Below are 23,787 nucleotides of genomic sequence, written 5' to 3'. Positions count from 1 at the left end.
TGTGATATTTCCTGGTCATTTCTCTTGTAATTAAGAAAACCATGAGAGAGATGAGGAGCATGTGCTATGATCACTATCAAAAACTTGAAGTTCCATGGCTGATTTTCCCCTTCCTTTTGGTTAATGGCAGAGAGTGGAGAAGGACAAAGACATGTTGGAATCCCACCTTATCTCTCTGAACCTCAGTTTCCTCATCTGTAAAACGGGAAACATGTCCACATCAAACTTGCAAGATTGTTTGCAGGACTGAGAGCTAACGTGCATAAAGTATATGAAATATTAAAAAAGGCATAACTAAAAAGATGGCATTTCATTAAAGAAAAAAAAAAGAAACATGTATCAAGAATTCAACAGCCAGGAATGGTACCAGGATCCCAGGTTTCTCTCGCACTCTGTGATCCCACCAAGACATCTCTTTCAGCCCTTATTTCTAGACTCCTCTGAAAATCTTCCCCTGGAAATGAGCCCCACCCTTCTTCTGGGTTAAGTCCCTGTTATCTGCAGGATCTACCTTCACAGTTTCAACCCAACTTCCATTGCTCAAATGTGTCCAACGCAGGATGGGGACCATCTCCACGCTGCAGTGTAACACAGCCTACTGGACGACTCCAGCCCACACTTAGAAAAAGAGTTCTCCAAAGTTGGAGAGGCAGACAGGAGGCCACTGAGTAGCCAAGAAGAGAGAAGCAAGAGAGGCCAAATGCCCAGGGCCCAGTACCCAAAAAGGCACCACAATGAATGACCATCTTTCAATACTTCACACTCCCTCCTGCGAAGGAGGATCTAGCCACCTCCATCAAAGGATGATGAGGACAACTTGGGTTTGCAGCTCACTTCCATATTCGAAACACTCCCCCCCCCATCTTATACACTCCTCCAAAATATTCCCAGAAGTAATTTGGGTGGGTACCAAAGTATCCATTTTACAGATGAGAAACTGGAGGCTGAGAAGATTCAGGTGATTTGCTTAAGGCTCTGGGGCCAGCAAAGAGCAGAGCAGACACTGCTGACGAGAGGACTTAATGCACTCCCAGTGCTGTTTTGTGCCGCTCCCTTTAAAAACAGATGGATGCAGTCAGGGTGCAGAGCCCTGTGGAAGCAACCTCAGCTCTGGGACAATGCTCAGTTTCACAGTGGCCTAGGAGACAAATGCTCCTTCTTGCATGTCTGGGACAGATCTCCTGGTGATAAGGGATTTTGGAGGAAGAACACTGGACAAAGGGCACCTAAGCAATTATCCCTGGAGGGCACTTGGAGGCTGAAAGACACCTGCCCAGCTAGAGTAGCATACGTCTGAATTCCTCTAAAAATATCAAGGTTGGACTCAATCACCTCGTGCCATATGGAACTCATTATCCCAGGAGCCTGTGTGCGTTGCGTATTAATAGGTTAAAGAAGGTTTTGAATGATGATATGGTCAATTGATCCAAATTAGATTATTAAGAAGGAAGCTTGGCTATTAGAGTTTTTCCCCCTTGTGTTTGGGGATGATTTTGAGAGAAGAAACTTCAGAGACTAATCCTCAGATGGCTTGAGATGAGCCAATCAAGGGCAGAGTTTTCAACGCTCTTGTGAGGACAACTTTTTGTGACTCTGATAGACAGTCCTCTAGAGAATGATTAAAAGTTTTTGGCATTATGACAGGGCCAATGTCAACAATATAATCCAAATAATAGGCCTTCTTTTCTTGCATTCTTAATTTTGAGGCTTATGGTCTTTGGACTTGATTTGTTTCTAACTATCTAACTTAAAAAAAAAAAAAGACAAATACAAAATATATTGGTTCACTGTGTCAAGTTTTCCAGTGAGTGTGCTTAGTAACTCCTGGAGTCTTATGGTTTGGATCCTATTAAAGGTCTTCGCCTTCGAAAAAGACAGTTTTTTGTTTGGTTGGTTGGTTGGTTTTTTGTAATGATCTAGTAGAAATTTCCCTGGGCTACAAAAATCCTTCTATGCTGTTTTTTATTTTCTCCTCCTCCTCCTCCTCCTCCTCCTCCTCCTCCTCCTCCTCCTCCTCTTCTTCTTCTTCTTCTTCTTCTTCTTTTTCTTCTCAAAGGACAATGAAAAAGGAAAATGGGAGAGGGGAGATATTATAAAGTTTACAAGAATGGAGCCAGGAGAAAAATGTAAGAAAAAATACAAGGATCAATGTGAGGCAAATAAAAATGGTGGAGATTTCACATGAAGAGACTCAGCAGAGAGATGTGAACAGCAAATAAAAATTCCAAACAGGAAAGAAACTGAACAAGAGTTGAGAGAATAAAGGGGCTGGCAGGAGGGTGGGGGAGAGGGATAAGAAGTACCTTGGGGAAGAAAAAGATCAAAACTGGAAGTTTAAGATGAATCATCCAAGGGGCAATACTGAGACCTGGAGAGGGGGGAACTCAGAACATAACTAAAGAAGAAACTGCAGGAAGATTAAGGGAGGGGGAGTTCCAGAAGTTGAGGTATCTCCAAGAAGTCTCCAGAAGCTTTTCCCTAGATAACAAAGTATGCAGCCAGCCAACGTGGGAATGACTCCACTCCCCATAACCATCGTGCACATTCTGATTCCTAAATTATCTCTCTATTAAGTATGTCTGACACACACCAAGCAGGCTCCCTGGATGACCACAATCTAAAATAAACAATGGTGAGGAAGGCCCCCACCATAGCATACAGTGCTAATCAACAAAGGCTCTCGTGGTCCGTGATGCTTGTTATCAGCAGCCACTGAGCGGAGAGTCATGCCTGGTCCAGCTAATCCCTCCCTTGACATGACAAAGGTTTCCCAAGCAAAAGCTGTAAATCCTGGCCATCCCTCCTCCAGACTTCCAGCTCATTAGAGCAGTTAGAGACACACTGACCATATAATAACAGCTCATTAGACGTATCAGACAGCAAGGTCCTATGGCTATCTAGCCATGCCTCTGGGGTGGGGGAGCTGTGCTTCTGGGAATTCCAAGACCCAGAGACGTTCAATGGGATGCTCAGGGTCATGTGGCTCAGACAGGATGAAGGATAGATCCAACTCTGAACAACACGGAGATGGTCTTAAGAGTTAGACAGTATGCCCATCCTCCTTTCTGCTGGAGAGATGCTAAGAAACAAGGTATTTTCCCCCAATGAGGAGGGGGGAAGAGGTTCTGGGAAATTGATTCTCAATCCCCAAAGTGAAAAAAAAAAGAACAAGGTGAGTCTCTTATAATCTGTTGGTAGAAGTGCTTTTCAGCTTCACGTTTCACACTCTGGCCCAGTCACTTGGGATAGAAAGCTTGGAGTTCCCTCTTAAGGCCCACCCCCTCAAGGCTTCTCCCATACTTCACCAGTGCCTGCCCACCCATATCCAGGAAGATGTTCCACCCTCTCCATTCCCCATATCCCAGCCTTAGTGAATTTCATTACCCCTGCTTGGAACGACCACCATTGCTTTCTAGCTGTTCTTCCTCCCCGTTAACCATCCCATGACCCCTTCACCCTGTAGGGTGACACTTCTTAGATGGAGCTTTCTTCCCTCCTCAGATGATCCATGATGGCTTCTAAACGCTTGCTGTGTGTAATCCAGCCCCACCTACCTTTCTGCCATGTTGCTTACGACTCTCCCAAGACACAGTCCACTCCAGCTGACCTTTCTTCTCAATTCCCCAGACATACTCAGTCCTTCCTGCCTCTGTGTCTCCGTCATGCCTCACGCATTACATGGAACTAATGTGACCAGCACTTGAAAGGTGACTATCCTGAACTGAGATGAGCTGTTAGGGGAATAAAAAAATACATAACTGATCTCAAAGAGAATGTGAAATATCTCATATCTAATTTTTATATTGATTGCAGGCTGAATGGCCATGTAATCTAAGATTCTGAAGCTACAGTACAAAATGAATGTGGAAATTTCCACGTTGATAATTTTATGTGGATTACATGTGAAAATGATAATGTTTCTGATGTACTGGGCAGAGTAAAGCATATTATCAAATTTAATTTTACCTCTTTTCTTTCAAGGAATTTCCTTAATTCCACAGCAGATATTTTAAAATTCCATATGTGGCTCTTAGACATAGCTCATATATTTCTACTTGAGAATACTGAACTAGAATGACTGTTCTCCTAGCTCCATGTGTCCAAGTCCCTTTCACTCTGCAATGCTCAGATTGAACTGATTATCCGATAAGCTTCACATGACCCACGGGAGCCAGAATTAGTCTTTCTCACCTCTGAAATTCCATAAGATTTATATTATGTCTTATCAATCTCTACCCTATAAATAACAAATATTTCTAGTCATACCTCCCCAGCCCCTCAGACAAGAACCATTTCTAATTCAGGTCCCAATTTTAGTGATGCTCAAATTTTTATGTGATGCTCCAGCATCAGACACACTCAGTCTGGGGTACAGGCTCCATGATTGGCCAGCTGTGTGATATTGGCTAAATTGCTTGACCTCTTTGGACCTTGCTTTTCACATTGTGAGGTAAGTAGGAATAACAATAAACAGTGCCTATTTTACAGGGTTTTAGTGAAGTTTAAATGAAATCACACAATATATAGCATTGAAAATGTGATAGTTATTATTATGACTATGACCCCTGGGTAGTAGTAAGAGATCTGTTGAGAAACAAAATCGAGAGAGAGAGAGAGAGAGAGAGAGAGAGAGAGAGAGAGAGAGAGAGAGAGAGAGAGAAGCACTAGCAAAGGCCAACAGGCTGGAAATTCACTTAAGAGTTGGTGTTGGTTTGGGGTTCGAATTTCAGAGTGCAGACTGAAAATCCAGACAGGATTTTACATTGCAGTGAACAGGAGAACCCCTCCTTTCTCTTTAGGAAACCTCAAGTGATTGCTTTCAAGGCCTCATCTGACTGGATGAGCCCCTCCCCCCACCACACACACACATATTGTGAAGACCAGCCTGCTTCACTCAAAGTCCACTGGTATAAATGCAAATCACATCTAGATAATATCTTCACAGACGCATCTGCACTGGTGTTTGACCAAACAGCTGGGCATTGTAGCCTCACCAAGTAGACACACAGAGAACCATCTCACCCAAAATAGAATGTTCTCTCTTTCTCTTTCTCTCTCTCTCTCATTCTTTTGGTACTAAGAGTTGAATCCAAGGATGTTTTACAACTGAGTGACATCCCCAATCATTTGTATTTTTTTATTTTAAGACAGGTTCTTGCCAAGTTGCTGAGGGCCTCACTAAATGGCCCAAGGTAGCCTCGAACTTGTGATCCTTCTGCCTTGGTTTCCCAAGTCACTAGGATTACAGGCATGTGCCACAATGCCTGGCTACTACATATTTCTTGAAAACATTAATGATGGTTTGCTTTTCTTGTATCCCAGATCCTCAAATCATTGAATTAAGTTGACTAATTGCTCCCCAGTCTTCAGTCTGTGCAGTGGGTGAGACAATCAACAAATACTAAATTTACCGTGAGTCTATGATATACTACCATCTGTTCAAAGTAATGGAGACAAATGAGGGGAAGATAGAGCCCTTGACCTCAAGAAACTTATATTCTCCTGGACAGAGGCAGATATTTGCTTATTTGTATAAATAGGCAAATAAGATCTTTATGGTTCCTGATTAAAAACTGCAAGGGATATAAAGCAGTTTTGGGGGACAGAGTTGGGTCCCTTTACGAAATGAAGAAGGTGACCCTCACAGAGACCTTTGCCTTGAGGCCTGCATGCACTCAGGGAGGCCACGCAGAGTTGGAACTCAGAGCTCCACAGAGAATGGGGAGTACTGAAGCGCATTGCTCCCAGGGGAGATGTACCCAAGAGACCAGGAACTCAGGACATTCCTACCAGCCTCAGCTGCTTCATGGATGTCAAATGCTGACCCTGCAAATTCTTCCAGAATCCAGGCAAACTTGAACTTACTCCACTCTACATACAAATACGAGCTCTCCTCCTCTCTCACTGTCCTCCCTTTTGATGTCTTGGTGTAAACAATTCCTTTCCAGGAAATGAACCAGAAGCAAACACAGCAGACAACACCCCAGGGAGAGGCAGCCTGTCTTCCTGAGACACAATCAAAGCTCTACTGCTCTGTCCCCATTCACTAAGCCCATTGTTTTCATACAATGAGGGAGATGGCAGAGAAGACCTGGATAAACCACTCCAACTCCCTGCTCTCCACCTCTTTCCACCAAGGCAGGAACTACGGGCTGCATTGTTAGACAGTCTATGAATATGTGTGAAACTTGGAAGCTCTTGCCTTGGTACTGAGGGAGCATCCATACATAAGTACACACGTGGATGCACAAGTGACTATGTGCGCATATGTGTATGTGCATGAGTACATGAGTACTCATCTATGTCCACATGTGATTTTATGTCCACATGTGTGGAGGAAGTAGTAAGGAAAGCACTCTGGTAGTAGTTGTTCTGTTGTCTAATCTACAACCTAATCCATTCCCCCCCCCCCCCCCCCCCCCCCCCCCCCCCCCCCGTGCTGAGAGCCACAGCCAAGTCGGAATGACACATGGCATTTTTCCAGAAGGGAGTGGTTGAGAGGTGACCATCGAGCCATTGAGATGATGACAGTTATGTTAAGCTATGTATTCAGTTGTATATAGACCCCTGCTGTCCGCCTTCAGCGCCTACTACTTTGGAGTTCTCTCGGGGATTCCTGGGAAGTTCGTGTTGGTTGGTGAAGTTCCGTGGAGGGAGTTCCGGTTGGTGTGCTCCTTGGAAGGGTCACGTGGGTGGCGTTAGGGGGAGTTCGGAAATAAAGTTTGTTACTGTTTGAGTGGCTCGTGACTTGTGCCCAGCCAGACTGCGGCACCCCTAATCTTTAATCTTCAAAAATAAACAAACATGGGGCTGGGGATGTGGCTCAAGCAGTAGCGTGCTCGCCTGGCATGTGTGCGGCCCGGGTTCGATCCTCAGCACCACATACCAACAAAGATGTTGTGTCCGCCGAGAACTAAAAAATAAATATTAAAAATTCTCTCTCTCTCTCTCTCTCTCTCTCTCTCTCTCTCTCTCTCTCTCTCTCTCCCTCTTCTCTCACTCTTTCTTTAAAAAAAATAAAAAAAATAAAAAATAAAAAAAATAAATAAGCAAACATGTTGGTGCTCATTGGAACTGTTAACCAAAGCAAAGAAATGCCAACGTCTATGAGAGAATGCCTGGCAAACCAGACCCCACTTCCCCAGTGAAAGTTCTTTGACTTTGTAAAATACTACAAGAGTCAAGGAGCTTCTACTTAAAACCCATTGGTTAAGTTTCTTTCTCCCCAGTGAAGAAAGAAAGATGGGTGAGCTCATAACAGGTCAGGAACACACAAGCACAGACATAGAGCCAATATGCAGCACCAAAGAACGGCCTGCCTTCTTTCTCTATAGGGTTTCTGCTCCCTTTTGCTGGTAACATCTCAGAGAATTTTCCAGAATTTGTACATGGAAAATTTTTTCTCTGCAACAGTCTTTAGAACAGACATCATTATGCTCTTTAGAGCTCAGCTCCCACATTTGACACCCTGACACTCAACTTGGCTATTTTTCTTCTCAGTGTTAAGTTCTTATCTGGGTGTCTAAGATGCCAAGTCGTGGAATGTGGGTTACCTGGATTTCTTCCTTTCTCGGTAGTAGGTCTCATTAAATGGTGATGTTTTAGGATACTCTCTTCTGAGGAAAAAGAAAAGAACTATGTGGGAATGGAAACTTTCGATTGATGAGTTCTAACTGGGCAGGAGACACCTCTATCTTCATTCCCACTTTATCTTTAGTAGCTGTGCTGCTAAGGGAGGCAAAAAGTCACTCTATTAATCTGGATTCTTTTCATTGAAAATGATAGAAATCCAACTTAAAGGAACTGAAACCTAAAAAAAAAAAAAAAAAAAAAAAAAAAAAAAGAATGTATTTCTTTAGAAACCGAAAAGTCCAAAGAAAATTGATAAACAAGGCAAGGCTGATGTGGGTTTCTGAAGGAAAACTCTAGAAATTTTTGATGACTTGATCCTGCTTCCCTCTGTGTTGATTTAGATCCATTTTCAGATAAAGTCTCTTAAAACAGTGGCAGCAAAGACCACAGGCAGCCCTAGCCTCGCATCATCCAAACATCTACTAATCCAAGCAAAAAACTGATCTGACCCTTCTCAAAAGTTCTCACCAAAACCCCAGAGCTGAATCTCATGAGGCAGAACTAGGTCCCATGACCATTTCAGACAGAGACAGAGGATGAGGGGAGTATGGGGACTGAGAATGGGAAAGGATGTTTCCCCAAAAGGATTTTGACAGGTTTATTTTTAAATGTGCCATCATCCCTTCTCAAGATAAAGAGGAAGACTGATGGGGGAACGAATCTCATACCAGAAACTACAGAAAGGACTATGGTTATGACAATTTAAGATAGTTCAGTTTACACATTTTTTAAATGCTATATTCTTCCATTCTGCTTTTTCTTTCTCTTTCTCTCTCCTCCTCATACCCCCCCTCTCTTTTAGTTTGCTATTACCCTCCTAAGTGAACATATCTCCATTCTGAAATTCACTACCAGGAGAAAGCAAAAGGATTTTAAAGCCTTTTAAAGGCTTCCAGGGAGGAGCTAAAGAACAGGGTGTTGGGGTGAGTAGAATCAGTCTCTTCGCAGTACCTACACAAGGGTACCCAAGTTCAAAATTCTTCTACACCATTTCCAAATGTTTGCTCTGAAGAATATTATTCCCTTAGGACACAACACAAATAAGAGGTTCCATGATCACGCAAAGGTTGAAAAGAACACATGATACATCCCATTTCACAGGGAGTCACAGAGCACATTTGAAGTCTCACTAAAAGCTTTGAGAAGTGCTTAGGAGAGAAACCAATTTTTGATGTAACATTCATCAAACTGCCCTATCATCAAAATAGTCTTATGGGTAACACATATTAACATTTACAGAACACAATAACATATTGTTGGGAAATGTTGGTCTCAGGAAGTTTTAGGAGGGTTTATCTCTCTAAACTCCTATCAAGTTTAGAAGGTAAAATAAAGCCATTTCAAAAATTTCAGTTCTAGAAAAATATGTCTCCCATGTACTCTTCTTCAGGAAGCTATTAGAGGACATTAGGTTAACAAAGGGTTAACCTAAGACAGAGGAAGTTACAGATCTAGGAAGCAGAGGATTACACTCAGGAAAGAAGGAATTTCAAGGAGAGTGGAGAGGAGCCAGCTGAGGGTGGCATCCATTATCAGAATAAAGGCCACCAATCCAGACAGGAGCACCCCAGGTATGTTCAGGAAGATAAAATTGTTGAAATTTTTGATCCAACATCTGAGGAGCAAAGTTGAAATATTTTTAAAAAGCTAGAGAAACACATTGATTAACTCCAAAACAGAGAGAGAGAGAGAGAGAGAGAGAGAATGTTGAACTCACAAAAATTCAGACATAAGTTTTAAGTAGGCATGTTCAGAGAGAAGGATTGGCAGCGATGACCCCATTCTTCACCCTCTCTGCACCGGTGTCCTTTGCCCTGTGACGTCGTAGTTAAGAGTACACTTACTTGCTTCTCGATCTTGGGCTCAATCATGTGACTGGATTTGGCCATTAGGAGGCTAGCAGAGGCTTTAAATGGGCTTTGTCTCTGGTTCCTCTACCATCTCCATGAGAACAGACCACAGGTAGCTTGTTGGGGGATGAGGGACATGTGGAATACAGCCAGGTCACCCTGTTGCAGCCTAGCAGCACCCAACCTAGATCACCCAGGGCAGGTCACTTCCCACACACCAGGGGAGCTTAGTCTAGATCTGTGGAGCCACTTGACCAAGTTCATCGAAACCCTGAAATTGAGAGAGAAATCAGAATTTTTAATTTATGCCATTGGGGTGCTGTAGCTGTTCATTATGTAGTATCGAGCGACCAGAGATAAGTCATGCAGGAGAGATGGGACGAGGAAGGTGGATGGAGAGGCAAGAAAAAGAGCTAAAAACCTTATCTTCTACAGTAAAATGTCTATTGTTAGAAAAAAGAGTGGGGAGGAGTCTATACTAATGCCTAAAACTTAAAAATAAAACAGAAGAAGAGGAAGGAGAAGAAAAAGAGGCAGAGGAGGAAGAGAAGGAAGGAATGTGAGAATATAATTGAAAGAAAATTGTTTAAAGTACTGGTGGAGGAAAAATTAGGGAAAAGAGGGGAAGAGACTGAGAGTTTTCTTAACAAGGTTTAAATACCCCTCAGCTGGAGATCCAAGATGGCGGGCTAGAAGAGGCTGCATTCCTTGTTGCTCTGTGACCTGGGATTCAAGCAGTGGGAATACTGTTTCTCTGCAATTTATTGGAGGACGCTGGACAGCAGCTATCAAGCAATAATCCTGGTCACTGTGTCTACACACGTCCCTGGTGTCCAGATAAGATCCCCAGCCACCACTCCTGGGTAGACCCCCATCTACCAGTGTGGGGCTCCCCCGTGTCACCTCCATCTTAGGACACAGAAACCATTGCCATAGTCACCTGTACTGGGGGCACTGGACAGGGTCTGGAGACATCCACCAGCCACCAATGCTCACCACAGAACTGCATCTATGAACACACCACCAAGCCCAACCTGACACCCCATCTCTGAAAGCAGCCGCCTCCATCTTGGGACACCTTTGTTGCCATCTTTAGTTGGGGCAACTCCCAGCTTGGGACACCAGCTAGGACCTAGAAGGAATATCAAGGTACCTGTAGTCCCCAAACTTCCCCCTCCTTCCCCTTCTCCCCCTCACTAACCTGACACAGTTATTGCAGCTATGTGGCCAGTCCATAGCTTGCAAAGACTGGTCCTGACCTGCCTCATACAAAACAGCTCTTTGATACATGTGCACAGGCCCCAGAGTGCAGCCCACAAGACCTTCGAGAGAGGAGAGAGTGGTTAGTTTCTGATTGGGAAGTAGAAAGGGAGAGGGTGAGTGAGATAGAGTTTAGAGGGTAAAGTAGAGGCCAGGAATTGTGAGGTCTATAGGCAATATAAGGAGATAAGATCAGGCACCCACATCACATGAGCAGGCCTCAAAGGAGATCCTTGGGGTGCAGTCTCCCAATGGGGACTAGCAAGTGCTATACCCCACCTCCAGGAGTTCTGCCCCCAAAACTAATCCCCCCACCCTAATAACCTTCACTACTCTGAGGGTGGAGATACCACCAAACAATAGGCAGCCCCCACCTATTTGATAAGGGCAACAGGAAAGATACTGAACTCCAACAGAAACAGTTCTTTAATTTTTCCTTGAGATTTTTTTTCTTTTCTTTTTTATTTTTTCTGTACCTCTTCTCCTGCCCTCACATCTCCAATATTTGTGAAACCAAGTACTTTTCATGGATTAGGCTACTGAGGAATGGGATATCTGAATTGCCTGTTACAGTTGTATTGAACATTCTTTTATCTCCTATTTTTACATTTTTTTATTTTGTTAAGTTTTATATCTGTTTGTTTCTTTGTTGTACTCTATAGTCTTCCCACTTGTCTCCGCAAAATCACTCCCTCTCTTTTCTCCTGTTACTCACCAACTTCTTTTGATACTTCTTTCACAATTCTTAATATCTAATCTAAGAGAGAACCCACTCCCCAAGTTTTCTCTTTGCCCACTATCAGAAACTATAGACCCTTTTGCAAACCTACTGTTTATATTGCAGATAATAAGTGAACTCACCATTTCTGTATATCCCGACAAAACTATAAACATCTTAATAGGACCTATTTGGTTGACGGCTGTATATTGTTTGTATTGGGATATGTTAATATTGCTCTCCTCCTTAAAGGAGAGGTATTGAAACCCCACAGAGACATGATAAGCCTATAGGGTAAAATTTGTAATGCCTCAGATCTGCAGTGCTAGATGGGGAGACACACAAACAACATGAAAAAACAAGGGAACAAAGTGACCCAAACAAATCAAGATACTACATTATTAGAATTCATGGCCAGCACAGCAGGAAAAATGTCAGAGAAGGAGTTCAGGATGTACATAATTAAAATGCTCTGTAAATTAAAGGATGATACAACAGAACAAATACAGGCACCAAAAAAAATCATTTTGATAAAGAGTTACCTAAGAAAATAAAGGAAGCAAAGGATTACTTCAATAGGAGATTAGAGACTCTGAAAAGAAAAAAAGAAAAAAAAACAGAAAACTTTAAAATGGAGGAAACAATAAACCAAATAAAAAATGCAATAGAAAGCATAACCAACAGACTGGACCACTTGGAAGACAGAACCTCAGACAATGAAGACAAAATATATAATCTTGAAAATAAAGTTGACCACATAGTGAAGATGTTAAGAAAACATAAGTAGAACATTCAGGAATTATGGAGTAACATGAAAAGACCAAATTTAAGAATTATTGGGATAGAGGAAGGCATACAGTTTCAAACCAAATGAATGAAATAATCTATTTAATGAAATAATATCAGAAAAATTTCCAAAAATGAAAAATGCATTGGAAAATCAAATACCAGAGGCTTAGAGGATGCCAAATGTACAAAATCACAACAGATTCACACCAAAACACATTATAATGAAAAAGCCTAACATACAGAATAAGAAGAGGATATTAAAAGCCACAATATAAAGGAATCAGATCACATATAGGGGGAAACCAATGAGGATCTCTGCAGATTTCTCAGCCCAGACCCTCAAAGCTAGAAGATCCTGGAACAACATACACCAAGTTCTGAAAGAAAATAGATGCCATCCAAGATTCTAATATCCAGCAAAATTAAGCTTTAGATTTAATGAAAAAAAATTAAAACCTTCCATAATAAACAAAATTTAAAATAATTTACAATTAGAAAGCAAATATTCCATGAGGAGGAAATAAAAAAAAAACAATAAAAATCAGCAAAGGGAGGTATTACACTAAAGGATAAGCCAATCAAAGGAGAAAGAAAGTCAAGATAAAAAACAAAAATGACGGGGAATACAAATCATGTCTCAATAATAACTCTGAATGTTAATGGCCTAAAATCATTAATCAAAAGACATAGACTGGTAGATTCGATTAAAAAAAAAAGACTCAACAATATGCTCCCTTCAAGAGACTCATCTCATAGGAAGAGACATCCACAGACTGAAGGTAAAAGGTTGGGTAAAAACATACCACTCACATGGGCTATGGAAACAATCAGGGATTTTCATCCACAGATCAAGTAAAGTAGACTTCGAGCCAAAGTTAAGAAAAGGAATAAAGAAGGATACTACTTAAGGGAGACATATATCAACAAGACATAACAGTTATAAATATGTATGGCCCAAACAATGGAGCATCAACAAACTCTTTTCAAATTCAAGAGTCAAATAGACCACAACACACTAATACTGGGTGACTTTCATCACTAGATAGATCTTCCAAACAAAAGCTGAACAAAGAAACTATAGAACCCAATAATACAATCAGTAATTTAACTGAAATATATAGAATATTCCATTCCTTCAATGAGAGAATACATTCTCTTCTCAACAACACATGGATCTTTCTCTAAAATAGACCATATACTATGCCATAAAGCAATTGCTAGCAAATATAAAAAAGTAGAGATACTACCCTGCATTCTTATCAGATCATAATGGAATTAAATTAGAAATCAATGATAAAATAAGAAATAAAATCCACTGCTACACCTGGAGACTAAATTCTATGCTATTGAATGGACAATGGATTACAGAAGACATTAAAGAGGAGATTAAAAATTCTTAGAGGTAAATGAAAACACTGATACAGCATATCAAAATCTCTGGGACATTATAAAGGCAGTACTAAGAGGAAAGTTCATTGCATGGAGTTCATTCCTTAAAAGAAGAAAAAGTCAACAAATAAATGACCTAACACCACATCTCAAAGCCCTAGAAAAAGAACAAAAAATCAACATCAATAGCAGTAGAAAATAAGAAATAATTAAAATCAAAACTGATATCAATGAAATTGAAACAAAAAGAAACATTTTCAAAAATTGCCAAGACAAAAAGTTTGTTCTTTAAAAAAATAAAGTTGATAAATCCTTAGCCATGCTAACAAAAAGAGGGAGAGAGAAAACTCAAATTACTAATACCCATGATGAAAAAGTAAATATCAGGACAGACATTACAGAAATACAGAAGATAATTAGAAATTATTTTGAAAATTTGTACTTCAACAAAATCAAAAATATTGAAGTCATCAACAAATTTCTAGAGTCATATGATTTGCCTAAATGGAATCAAGATGATATACACAAATTAAACAGATCAATTTCAACCAAAGAAATAGAAGACACCATCAGAAGCATACCAAGCCAGAAAAGCCCAGGACCAGATGGATACATAGCTGAGTTTGACAAGACCTTCCAAGAAGAACTAATACCACTCCTCAAATTATTCCATGAAAAAGAAGAAGGAACAGTTCCAAAATCATTCTATGAAGCCAATATCACCCTGATTCCAAAACCAAAGACACATGAAATAAAGAAAACTTCAGTCCAGTATCACCAATGAACATAGATGCTAAAATTGTCGCAAAACAAATATAAAAACATATCAAAAAGATAGTGCACCACAATCATATGGAGCTCATCCCAGGGATACAAGGTTGGTTCAACATATGGAAATCAATACATGTAATTCATCACATCAATAGACTTAAACATAAGAATCAGATGATCATCTCAATAGATGCACAGAAAAAAAAAACATTAGACAAAATACACACCCCTTCCTGTTGTAAACACTAGAAAAACTAGGGATAACAGGAACATATATCAACATGGTAAAAATTATCTATGCTAAGCCTCAGGCCAACATCATTCTAAATGGAGAAAAACATAAAGCATTCCCTCTGAAAACTGGAACAAAACAGGGATGCCCTCTTTCACCACTTCTATTTAACATAGTTCTTGAAACAATGGCCAGAGCAATTAGACAAATGAAAGAAAGTAAAGGGATATGGATAGGAATAGAAGAACTCAAATTAGCACTATTTGCTGACTTTATGATTCTATACATAGAAGATGCAAAAAATTCCACCAGAACACTTCTAGAATGAATAAGTGAATTCAGGAAAAAAGCAGTATACAAAATCAACACCCATAAATCAAAGGCATTTCTGTATATCAGTGACAAATCCTCTGAAAGGGAAACAAAGAAAACTATTTCATTTACAAAAGCCTCAAAAAAGAATAAAATACTTGGGAATCAACTTAACAAAAGAAGTGAAACACCTATACGATGAAAACTACAGAATGCTAAAGAAAGAAATTAAAGAAGACCTCACTTGTTCTTGGATAGGCAGAATTTAGATTGTCAAAATGACCATACTACCAAAAGCGCTGTACAGATTGAATACCATCAAAATCAAAATAGAAATAGAAAATAGAAATAGAAAAAGCCATCATGAATTTCATCTGGAAAAATAAGAGACCCAGAAGGGCCAAAGCAATTCTTAGCAAGAAGATAGAAGTAGGAGACATCACTATACTAGACCTTGAACTATATACAGAACTACAGTAACTAAAACAGCATTGTATTGGCAATGGTACAGAATAGAGGACACAGGAACAAAGTCACATAATAACAGTTATAGTAGACAAAGGTGCCAAAAACATATTGGAGAAAAGATAGCCTCTTCAACAAATGGTGCTGGAAAAACTGGAAATCCACATGCAGCAAAATGAAATTAATCCCCTATCTCTTACCATGCACAAAACTCAACTCAAAATGGATCAAGGATCTAAAAATTAAACCAGAGACCCTATGCCTAACAGAAAAAAACAATGTAGGTACAAATCTTCATCATGTTGGATGAGGCCCCGACTACCTTAACAAGACTCCTATAGCACAAGAAATAAAATCAAGAATTCACAAATGAGATGGTTTCAAACTCAAAAGCTTCTTCTCAGCAAAAGAAACAATTGGTGAGGTGAATAGAGTGCCTACAGAAGGGGATCAAATTTTTACCACACTCACATCAGATAGAGCACTAATCTCTAGAATATATAAAGAACTCAAAAATCTTAACACCAAGAAAACAAATAACCCAAACAATAAATGGGCCAAGGAACTGAACAAACACTTCTCAGAAGATGATATTCAATCAATTAACAAATATCTGAAAAAACATGTTCAACATCTCTAGCAATTAGAGAAATACAAATCAAAACTACTCTAAGATTTCATCTTACTCTATTAAGAATACAAACAACAATAAGTGCTGGCCAGGATGTGGGGAGAAGGGCACACTCACACATTGCTGGTGGGACTGCAAATTGGTGCAACCAATATGGAAAGCAATATGGAGATTTCTTGGAAAACTTGGAATGGAACTAGCTTTTGACCTAGCTAACCAAAGGATTTAAAAACAGCATACTTCAGGGACACAGCCACATCAATGTTTATAGCAGCACAATTCACAATAGCTAAATTGTGGAACCAACCCAGATGCCCTTCAGTAGATGAAAGGATAAAGAAACTGTGGTATACATATACACAATGGAATATTACTCAGCATTACAAGAGAATAAAATCATGGCATTTGTAGATAAATGGACATTGTTGGAGAATATTATGCTAAGTGAAGTAAATCAATCCAAAAAGCCAAAGGACAAATATTTTCTCTGTCATGTGGATGCTGATAGATAATGGGGGTTGGGGGGAGCATGGGAGGAATAGAGGAACTTTAGACAGGGCAAAGGGGAGAGAGGGGAGGAAAGGGGGCATGGAGGTAGGAAGGATGGTGGAATGAGACAGATATCATTACCCTAAGTACATGTATGAAGAAACAAATAATGTGACTGCATTTTGCGTACAACCAGATACATGAAAAATTGCGTTCCATATGTGTACCATGAATTTAAATGCTTTCTGCTGTCATTTATAACAAATTAGAATAAATAAAATTCTTAAAAATAGGTAATTGATATCAATAGCTATTATTAGTTTCTTTGAATATTTTATCAATAATACCATGTATAGGTCTGAATCTGTAGCACAGAGGCAGGGGAAGAGGGCTTGCCTGGCTTTTATGGGGTACTGGGTTCGATCCTTAGCACTGAATAAAAATGAAAAACAACAACAAAAAAGAATATATTATAGCCAGGCCAAAGGTGCACACCTGTAATCCCAACAGCTCAGAAGGCTGAGGCAGGAAGACCCCAAGTTCAAAGCCAGCCACAGCAAAAGTGAGGCACTAAGCAACTCAGTGAGATCCTGTCTCTAAATAAAATACAAAATAGGGCTGAGCATGTGGCTCAGTGGTTGAGTGCCCTTGAGTTCAAATCTTAGTACCACCTACCCCCCAAAAAATGAATATATTATCATAGATAAAACAGACTCCTGACCTCCTCCTTTGAGGTTCCATTTGTCTCCCACGTCCCTCATAAGTACCATTCTCATCTGGATGTTTCTGTTAGGCATGTTTTAATGCTCTTTCATATTAATATATTGCTTTACTCTGAGGAATATACTCAATATACCTGAATTGTATGCAAAAAGAAGTGGTTAAATGGTAAAATTTATATATATTTTAACAATAAAAGCAGGGAGAAAATACCAACTTAAATGGATTTTATGTTATGCTTTTTATGAAAATTTTCCCATTCAACCCACTCAGGCTGAAGTATTCTTTCTTTAGTACACTTCATGAACTTGCTACAGATGACCTCACCCACAACTCTTTATAGTCATCGGTGTACGTGTCTAACTATTCAATGAGAAGTCATGGGTCCCCCAAAATCCAAACATCTCTTTTTGACATATCAAACTAGTGAGAAGTGTGTGTGCTCAATTTCTGTGGAAGGGAGGTTGAAACTAAGGAGAAGGTTGAAACTAAGGAAAGGAAGACTCTAAGACTAAACACAGGATTCTCAACATGGGGACACTGGAAGTCACACAGGGTGATAGTAAAAGGAGGAGGAGAAACACGTTTGCCTGAACCTGTGGATGAGTGAGGAGGAGGATGGTGAGCCTGGAGATAAACTGGAAACACAGGAAGAGTCAGCAAGAAGGATGAATCCAGCCATCCTCAAAGAGGAAGAACTGTAGGGACAATTTTAATGGCACTTGCAGAGGAAATTCAGACAGCACAGTACATGGCTTGAGAGGATTTGGTTAAATTAAGATCTACTGAAAACGTTTTAAGTTTTGGTAAAATAGCTTCAGTGTTAGAAATAGCTCCATGAGAGTTGACCCCCAAGAGGCTCTCATAGATATCTGTTGATGTTTTGTGATGAGAAGATCCTCAGGAACATGGTCACCACCAGAAGCCACAGTATTTATCAAGGGCTTGTTTTATCTCATTGATTCGGGAACAACACTGTGCATTCTATAATAAAATTTCCCTCAAATTATGAATGAAGACACCAGGCTCAGTGTGGTGAAGTGGCATGCCTAGCCTTCACCCTCCCCCCCCCTCCATGTTGCTCCTTATGCCAGCCAACTTGCTAGAACCAGCCACCATGCCAGGACATTTTAGAATAACATGCTAGAACCACCTGGTCCCCAGGGTCATAAGAACAGCTTTCTGACTGTCTAACACTACTGACTGACATGGCCTTCCCAGTGACTCACTGCCCTCCGCCACTCACTCCAGACCCAGAAGTTCCCAAAAAACCATCCTGCCACGTGGGAGTCACAGGGGTCCTGCTGCCTCTGACACTGCAGATAGGAGTTAATGATAACAGAGGTTAAAATGTGTGAAATAATTGATAAATAGGGGAAATACAGTAAGAAGGGGCCTAGGGAGAGAGAAATGAAGGCCTTCTGTGTAGGAGGCAGGATACTCCCTGTGATGTCCTCAGAGTCAAACTCAGTCTTCTGGTCAACCTACCTACTTTCAACCTGGGCCCAGATGTTATGATGGAAGAGGAGGGAGACATGCAAAACAAGAACATTTATTAGGAAAACACAAAACCAGGCTAACTCAACAACACGGGCGGGGGAATCAATTAAAATACTGGGTGCATAGGGTTCCAAACTAGAGGGAATCTTGAGGTTGGAGCCTGTGGCCTCCAAACAAATATCTTCTCTTTAGTGGCAGCAGAATGGCACCTTGCTGGCCCTCTCACGGCGCTTTCTCCCTGGCAAGGAGGACACCAATCTCTTCCTGAGCCAGTGGAAGAATCCCCGGAAATTCATACAGGAAGTGCCTTCTTTATCTGAAGGCATGTCCCCCTCCTCTGACTGCTCTGATGACCCTAAGGAGCTCTCTGCAGTTCCAGGCTCCTGGCTTTCCATCTGCCAAGACAAAGAGGAGGAGTTAGAGACATTCAGGGTCAGCAGCAATGGGGCCAATATTACTCATTTATGGATTTCCAATTTATGTTTTTACCTAAATGAGCCAACTGTCAATGCAAAGTTTCAGGACTCACATTAAAGCCACACACAGGCACACACACTGGTCTGTAAGGTGCTTCTCTCTGTCCTCCCCTCTCTCTCTCTCAGTGCTCCCTGGCATTTCCCCAACACCTCTTCCCTGACCCCTCTCCTGGCTGAGGACCTTCTCCCATTGCTCATCTGCCCAGACACTGGGGTCCTCCTCTGCTTCACAGCAGGTACAAGGACTCCATGCTGTCGCACCTGGCACCCCCACTAGGACTGTCCCTTCCTCTACAGGGGGGCAGCTCTGTGCTCACCACAACAATTTGATCCTCCTCAAGCCCAGGAGGCATTTCTGGGCACTGCTTGGTGTCTCCATTTTCTGCTGGTTGACACGTGGGCGAGTCCTGACAAGTCTCATGTTCTTCAGGACTGACCTGACCCATATAGGAAGAGATGCTGCTTGATGGTTGGACATCCTCCTCCTCAGGAGGAGGATCAGAGAACAGAGAGTCGTCATCTTCCTCATTCTTGTCTAGACATACAGCAATGACTTTCATTAAATAAATCAGTTCCAAGACGCTCTGGCATCCAGTCTCCTCTTCCCAATTATACATACTCTCCTCCTCATCTTCGTCCCATTCAGCCCATTTCATTTTGGAGTAGTCGAAGAGGCTGCACACCTTGCCATTCATGGGCTCATTCTTGTCCTCTTCACCAAGATCCTCTGGCTTCTCTTGACTTTCATTTCCTCTCCCCATGGGTCCCGATACATCATTGGTTCCCCCTGCCCCTTGGACAGGAGGGAGGGAAGAAGGATCCTCAGGGGTCAAGTCTTCAGAGAGTGTGACACCCTCACAGTGAGGCCTGTCCTCTGAGGGGAAAGGGACTACAGAAAGGCTCTGATTGCATTGGGATTCCGAAACACAGTGCTCCCTGGTGGGGCAGCTGCTGACAGACGATGAGTCGCCCATAGGGGCCAAGGGCTCAAAAGCCCAATCTCCCTGGACACTGGAAATTTCAAAAGAAAAACATTAATTCATGATAGGGGGAGGGGACTCATGGACTTTTCCAAAGGATGCCCATTCCTTTATCCATTCCCAGCTATCCCACTCAGGCAGAAGTGCATCCTGTATTTGCACTCTCCAGTCAAGGGCACAAGAGGCAGTTCTTTCTCTTGGAAAACTCATTTTATTGAATAATGACCCTCTGCCCTGAGCATCTCCACCTGATACCTCTCATGCTTTGTCTTATCACTACAGTTGGAAGAACTACCTGCCATAAAAGATAGTTGTATACATTTGAAAGCTACAGGAAAGTCAAAGATGTAAAGAAATACCCATATCCCACCATCCAAGGGGAATGACAATCCTCAGGGAAAGAGTTTGGTGCATTTCTTTATAGTCTTCTTTCCCTCTTATCTACATACATGTATGAATTGTACATGTGTGCACATATGTGGATGTCACATCAAAGAAAGTGAGATTATTAAATTTTGTGGCACAACCTACAGGAAACACATATATGGCTATTCTGAGATCCTTCAGCACTTTCTCATTAACTCTCTTTGGTGATCACCTATTAACAATCATCAACATAGGTGATCAATGAACCTTAGATAATTAAGAACATTAACAATGGTCTTATTAACGATATTAAACCCCCTTATCCACACATTTTTGTCTTTCTTTACATAGTCCTATAGGTTGGATCATTGACTCAAAAATTACAAATATTATACAATTATGATAATTGATATTAAATTAATTTCTAGAAAGAAGACATCTAATTAAATGCCCATCCTGTGATCATCTGATGGTATCTTTAGTCCAGCATTTCCTGTGATGCTTCAGCAAGTCATTGGGGAAGAGAAAACAAACATTGGCTTTCCCTTCAGATATCTCTCTATATCTATCTATCTATCTATCTGTCTGTCTATCTCTGTCTATCTCTATTTCTATCTTCTGTTCTCTCATACACACATTCATGTACCTGTAGACTCTGTCAAAACTGGCTCTAGTGACTTCCTGCAGAAAAACAATGCTGCAAACTCCTGAGGCAGACCCAGGCTACCTGAAGTCCTTCAGGTACTGAATCCAGTAACTGAGAAGTTCAAATGTCAGAATCCTTTGCTCTGAGAACCTTGGCTGCCATGGCAACAGAGGAACACAGGAGAGTCACAATTGTGGAAGGAAAAATGTGGATAGAAAACCAAATGACACATCCCCTTGCTTCAGTCATTTGTTTCTTTCAATGTGACCAAAGTATATGACAAGAACAATTGACAATCAGGAAAGTATTTTGGAACCTCACATTCTCAGAAGTCATAGATCACTGGCTCCCTTGCTCTGGGTCCTTATTGCACCAGCCCATCATGGGGGGAGGGCCCAGTAGACAAAATGTATCAACACATGAGAGTCAGAAAACTGAGACAGGAAAGGGCCACAGGAAGAACACCTCCAGGACCAACTCACTATGGCTCACCTCCTCCAAGCATGTCCTACCACCTACCATTTCTAACCACAAAGTTCCTTCAAACTAGCATAAATTCATTAGGTTTCCATTCTCACAAACTGCTGATCTGGGGTCTCCATCACAGCTTCACTTTACCTACAACTTCAAGCATTGCTCTCTCAGGGGCACCTACAGGGACTTTGATCCAGCAACATTTTGCCTGGCCTCCAGGTCTTTCTTTGAAACCTTGGTGGAAATTTCATAGCCCCTTATGTAATTGTCAAAAAAAAAAAGAGACATGGGTTTAAGAACACCTGAAGAAAACACACATGTGTGGCGCGCGCGCACACACACACACACACACACACACACACACACACACACACACACTTTACGTAATAGTAGAGCAAAGCTAAAAAACAGCTATTGGACCTAAAAGAATGTCAACTGATTGGGCTCTGTCAATTTCATATGAGATTTCCAAAATATTTGTTTCTATTTCCATTCAATAAGACAGTATTTACAGTGTGCCATAACTGTGTTCCATTTTTTTTTACTACTGACTGGACTTAAATATCGAGTTTCTCTTCTCGAAGTTTGTAGAAGTTCTCTCTTCTAGAGTTTTGATGGCATGATGCAATGAATAGGCAGAGCTGGGGTTGGCGAGAAACACCTACTATTCAATAGATGCAGCCTGGCAAATGTCCCAGGCTGCCCCAGCTGCCATGAGTGACCATGGCCTCCCTGAGTATATGCAGGGTCTTGTGCTCATGTCCACATGCCCCCTTTCTGGGTGTTAGCTCCTTTTAGGCTCTAAGAAGCCTATGAGCTAAGTCTCATGGGTTGCCTGCTTCACAGAGGAACATGTAACATGCGCAGTCAGGTAACTGGCTCACATTCCCAAGTCATCACCCCAGGAGCCTGGATTCAGAGGCAATCTGCCTTCAGAGCCCCCACCCCTTAATCTCCACTCACCCTCATCCCTAGGGATCTGAGCACCCACGTCCTCCTGGAAGACTGTGGGGGAGCTGACCCAGTCCACAGGCATACCCATAGGCTGTTCCTCTGTAGAAACTCCCCTATGCAGAACAAGACGCTCCATGGGACAAGCAATAGGAATAGGCATTCCATAGAGCTGGCCCTGAACAAGGGGGTCCACATCTAGAGTAGGGCGGAAGGGAAGTCGTGAAGTAAGTATTAAGTTTCCTCTTTGACATAAGGAGATCTGAAATGCTCTGCTTTGGCTTTTGATGAAAACTTTAAGCCTGCCTTCCAGAGCACTGTGTCCTTGAAGAGAATTCACCACAACCTCTCCTTCTGTGCAGGGGAAGTGGGCTGTACATTGTACTGTCACCCATGAAATGGAGCTTTTTGACCAGAATACAGACCCTTGAGAAGGAAAGAAGGATTTCCACCCTAGACCACTGAAGGACAGAGTGATCCTGAAGCCAAGGGACCTTCAAAAGGAGACAAGGGAAGGGAGAGGAGAGGGGAACAGGAAAGGAGGTAGAATGAGTCAGACACAAGGTTTTTATGTTCATATAGGAATACACCCCAGTGAAGCTCACATCATGTACAACCACTCGAATGAGACCCTAAGTTATCCTCCAGGTATGGATAATAGGTCAAAATACACTCTCCTAACATGTGTATCTAAAAAGAGCAAATTTAAAAAAAAAAAAAAAAGTCCTTTTAACAACTGTTGCGTGGGCAGCTGGACACCCACATGCAAAACAATGAAGGTGAAGTGCTTCACACACATTGAGCAAGATTGAACTCTGTGACCCACAGACCAAATAAGGACAGCCCCAGGACACTCAGAAGGAAACATCAGAGTAAATCTTTGCAATCTCAGGTTAAGGAAAGCCTTCTGAGATATAGCATCCGAATCACAAGCAAAAAAACTAGGTAAATGAGATTTCTTCAAAATTGAAACTTTTGCACAAAATCCACTATCAGTAATCATAAACCTCCATAATAAAAAGACAACGGGTTTAAAATGGACTAAGATATAGAACAGAAAATTCTCCAAAGAAGACACCCAAAGGGCCATCAAATCCATGAAACGATGGTCCACATCATTAGCCATCAAAGGCAAA

Source organism: Ictidomys tridecemlineatus, chromosome 3, assembly GCF_052094955.1.
Source record: "Ictidomys tridecemlineatus isolate mIctTri1 chromosome 3, mIctTri1.hap1, whole genome shotgun sequence".
Lineage (NCBI taxonomy): Eukaryota > Metazoa > Chordata > Mammalia > Rodentia > Sciuridae > Ictidomys > Ictidomys tridecemlineatus.
Note: the sequence above shows the minus strand (reverse complement) of the source record.